At 51.7% G+C, this 4,745-nt stretch overlaps 1 pseudogene; it reads right to left on the reverse strand.

The window, feature by feature from the left end:
• Nucleotides 1-202: 202 nt before the first annotated feature.
• On the reverse strand, nucleotides 203-1,710 carry LOC123145566 (E3 ubiquitin-protein ligase SGR9, amyloplastic-like; annotated as a pseudogene).
• Nucleotides 1,711-4,745: the final 3,035 nt, after the last annotated feature.

Below are 4,745 nucleotides of genomic sequence, written 5' to 3' on the forward strand. Positions count from 1 at the left end.
CATGACGACTTTCCGACTGTCTACTACAACAAGTTTGCTCGGCTCCGGTGAGGGAGGGACGATGATGGCGGCATGCCTCCGGCGTGTAGTCGTCGCTAGATGGTCTATGAATCTGAATATAATTTTTTTATTATTTTTGATGTTCGTTATACTACCGTGATTGGAAATGAATAGATAGGATGTTTAAAAAAAATTACTCCCGCGAAGTGACCGCAGTAGTACGATCTTACAATAATTCACACGTACATTTTTTTTTTTAGAAATATCCACACGTACATGATGCATGTTGTTGGAGGCGCCAACATCATCACCAAGAAGCCTAAAAAGCAGCAACTAGGCTGCAAAACGACGATACCTACCTTCTCCCCCGAACCCTGCTTCGGATCCACCAAAGCTAACACAAAACTAAACCCACATTTTGCATTGTGATGATACGTCATGATGAGCCCTAATTACGAGTATACATTCGATCCCATTCCATTTGTTTATGTACCTAACAGTAATCCTGCACCATTATTCGGCACGCGGGCCCACCAAAGCCATCGCCATCCACACGAATCTGACACCAGTACTTGCAACTGGAGAGTGGAGACCGGGACAGGCGAGCACGTCCAAACGCACGTCCCGTACGCGGGCCGCGCGCTCTGATCCAGCCGGCGCTGTCACGCACAGCCGCCGCTGTCTCCCGCCATCCTCTCGACCGCGCGCCACAGGCGCCGGGTCTCGGCGAGCGCGTCCTCCGCGGGCAGCTCGGCGCGGCAGCACGGGCAGGTGTTGCGGCGCGCCAGCCACCGCAGCGCGCACGGCCAGTGGAACCGGTGCCCGCACGGCCGCAGCACGCACACCCCGCCGCGCCCGGGCGCCATCTCCTCCCTGCAGATCGCGCACGGGGTCCCGTCCCCGGGCGCGGTCGGCAGCGCCAGCACTGTCGCGTGCGACGCACCTCCGCGCCCCACGCTGTTTTTGTTACCATCGCCACCGACGCCGGCAACGGCGCGGTCCTCCGAGACGACGTCCGCGAACCGGCGGCACTTGGCGGCCGCGTCGAGGTACGGCGCGACGGTGGCCCAGGGCGTGCCGCCGAGGCCGGAGATGGAGAGCGCGTTGCGCACCACGTCGTCGACGAGCAGCGCGTGCCAGTCCACGGGTGACGCGGAGGAGGCGGCCGGGGAGTAGGAGTCGCACATGGCCACGAGCAGGAGCGCGGCGTCGAGGTCGGGCGTCGGGAGGCGGAGGAGGTGGTGGGAGCCGTCGGGGGAGAGCGCCGGGAGCAGCATGAGGAGGGAGCGGAGGAGCACGCGGCCGAGCAGCGCGGCCTTGGCTGGGAGAGGCATGGAGCGGAGCCGCGCGAGGGCGCGGGCGAAATGCGGCGGGGAGAGGAGGAGGAACGCGAGGCGGCCGCGCTGCCGGCGCGCGTCCGCGCCAAGCGCCCGGACCAGCGAAGGGAGCCGCACGGCGGGAACGGATGAGAGGAGGGCGGCCATTATGGTTTCGGACGAGGAAAGGGTCGGCGAGTGGGCATGGCTGGCCTCCATCGGGATCGCGGGCAGCTTTGGAGAGAGCGGAGTGAGATGGTGGGAAATCTCTTTTTGCAGGACATTTATACACACTTCAAAGTTTTGGAGGGCAATGCAGCGTGTCTATGGGAACTTGTGTAAATCTGGACTGTAACACGTGTGGCCTTACATTGATACAGGGGCACAGTCGAAATCGTGGATCCACACGTCATTTCCGGACATGGCAAATCCACTCTCTATACACCTGCGGGCGTGTTCATAGACATCGTAACCAGTTCCTCATATTGCCGCACATCCACGTGCCCTAAATGTGGATATTTAAATCCATACGATTCATACACGTCGATCATACAATGTAAAAATTGTCCGTATTGTTCGAAACAAAGAAAAACAAATAATAGTTTAACAAAAGGGACATGCCAAATTGAAATCCATGTCCAAGCGTAACAGATGACTCGCTTGCCGTATGCCGTATCACTTGTTGGTAGTGGCGGATCTAGGACCCAGATCAGGGGGCCTGGCCCTGGGCCTGGGGCGTGCAAAATACATACTTCAGTTACTATGGCATTTTGGGCCGTGTAGCAACACCGTTGCGTACTGTAGCAGGCCTGGGGCCTGGGGCGTGGCTCAATCGTAGCTCCGTCCGTGCTTGTCGGACGCCACCCATGCCGCCTGCTCCAAGGCCATGCTAGCATCCTGCTCCGCCTGCATCTGGGTTGTCCCGCTCGGCATGCATCCTTGCTGCATGCTTCGCCACTGCCACAGCCGCCCTCACCGATCGTACTCCCTACGCTCGTTGATCTCCTTCTTCTTATCCATAAGCCACTTCTTTGCATATGCTCATCCAAAAGGGTTTCGTCCGTCAACATGATCTTCGCATCCTTCGCATCCCATGCGAATTGCAACCTTTCCTGCTCAAGCTCAATCTATCCAAATGTATTGTCCTTCTCGAGTTCCTATTTGATCGCGGCCTCTTGCTTCTCCAACTCGATCTTCTCCCTCTCAATATCCAGCTTCTTTTCTGTCCTCTTCCGGTCTCAATCCATCTTTTTCTTTTGCGCATCCAACATGAGTTTGTACCTCTCCTCTTTCTTGTTCTACCTTGCCGAAAAAACGCCCGCCCATGTGGACGACATTTTTGTAGCCGCGGCGTCACCAGAGTCCCTTACCTTCTCCCACTTCTTTCCCATGACTTGATGGTTATCCTTTTGTTGGGGAACGCAGTAATTTCAAAAAAATTCCTACGCACACGCAAGATCATGGTGATGCATAGCAACGAGAGAGGAGAGTATCGTCCACGTACCCTCGTAGACCGTAAGAGGAAGCGTTATGAGAACGCGGTTGATGTAGTCGTACGTCTTCACGATCTAACCGATCCAAGTACCGAACGTACGGCACCTCCGAGTTCAGCACATGTTCCGCTCGATGATGTCCCACGAACTCCGATCCAGCAGAGCTTCACAGGAGAGTTCCGTCAGCACGACGGCGTGATGACGGTGATGATGTTGCTACCGACGCAGGGCTTCGCCTAAGCACCGCTACGATATGATCGAGGTGTGTAAGTGCATCTAGTGCCCCTTAGTGATTTTGGTGTATTGAAGACTTATAGGTTAAGGGACTGATGCGTTTGCGAGTGTACACATGTCTATAAGTATATGAGGAGTTTGATATTTACAGAGAAAGTCGACCCCTAAACATGAAGTTCTTCGACTGAAGACTTTGGATTTCTGAAGACTTTCTGAAGACTTTGAAAGTGAAGAAATTGGTGTAATCCTGAAGACTTGGTATTCATTCGAGGAACATGAAGCATGAAGACTTTTGTCTTTGTAGTTTCATTTTCTCTTTCTTGAGTCATAGAAAACATGGTACTGTTAAAGGGGGTCGAGGAAATACTAAGGAAAAATTTCTAAGTGATGCTCAACTCAAAATCCTACACCTACCAATCCCTTCGAGTGAAGCTATTGGAAATCTCATATAGTTCAGTCAATTTCTTCAGTGGCAGAGACAAAATTCTTCTGGTCTCTGAGGAATTTGATCTGACTGAGGAGTTAGGAATTCGCCAGTGCGGATTGCCTACACAGTGAGGAACATGATAGCCCTAAGGAATTTGATACTCAAAATTCCGACCGTTGCTGTGCTATGCGCCAGTTGTCCCAAAATATCTACCCACCTAATGGTCATATCATTGAAGGGCATTTATGTCTTATCATGTCGGGCTGCTCCCTAGGCTATAAATAGCCGCCCCCCTACAACCACTAGCTGGTTGGCTGCTCCGAGAGAAACTGACACTTGTCATTTGAGAGCATACCATCCTCCGAGGACTTTGAGTGAAAATCATCAAGTGAGGAAAACCCAAATCCAAACACCTACAAACCCCTAGTGATTGAGCATCACTGAAGAGATTGATCCTGCGTGGATCCGATGCTTGTTACCTTTGAAGACTGTGCATCTTCCAGACGGTTAGGCGTCATGGTCTAGAGCATCCAAGAGGAAATTGTGGATCACCGAGTGACCGAGTCTGTGAAGGTTTGGAATTCACCTGAAGACTTACCACGAGTGATTGGGCAAGGTCTGTGTGACCTTAGCTCAAGGGGAATATGATGAGGACTGAGTGTCCTGAGCTGCGTGTTCAAGACTGGGTGTCCGGGATTGTGTGTCCTCAAGTTTAAATACCTAGCCGCCCTAACCAGACGTACAACTGTCACAACAGTTGGAACTGGTCTACCAAATCATTGTCTTCACCAAGCTACCTGGTTCCATTTACTCATTTCTGTATTGTGTGCTTGTTCATAACTGTTTGAAGACTTTGACTGAAGACTTTCTCTATTTCCTCAGTTTAATTTCTTCAGTCTGTTTGTCTTAGCCTGTGTTATCATGTGTTTACGATTTCTGTACTCTGTGCTTGTTTTCATTTCTTCATGAAGACCATGCTCATGCTCTGTTATGTTTACTTATGAGTACTTATTCCGCTGCAAGTAGTTCTTCACTTAGGAATTTCCCTATCCTGAAATTCTTCAGTGAAGAATTCATAAAAATCGCCTATTCACCCCCCTCTAGTCGATATAACGCACTTTCAATTGGTATCAGAGCAAGGTACCCCCTTGTTCTGTGTGATTTTGGTTTAACCGACTGGAGTTTTAGTTATGTCGACCGCAGGTATGATCAAGGTTTCTGCTGAGTGTCCTACCTTCGATGGGACGGACTACCCCTACTAGAAGAATAAGATGT

Source organism: Triticum aestivum, chromosome 1A, assembly GCF_018294505.1.
Source record: "Triticum aestivum cultivar Chinese Spring chromosome 1A, IWGSC CS RefSeq v2.1, whole genome shotgun sequence".
Taxonomy (NCBI): domain Eukaryota; kingdom Viridiplantae; phylum Streptophyta; class Magnoliopsida; order Poales; family Poaceae; genus Triticum; species Triticum aestivum.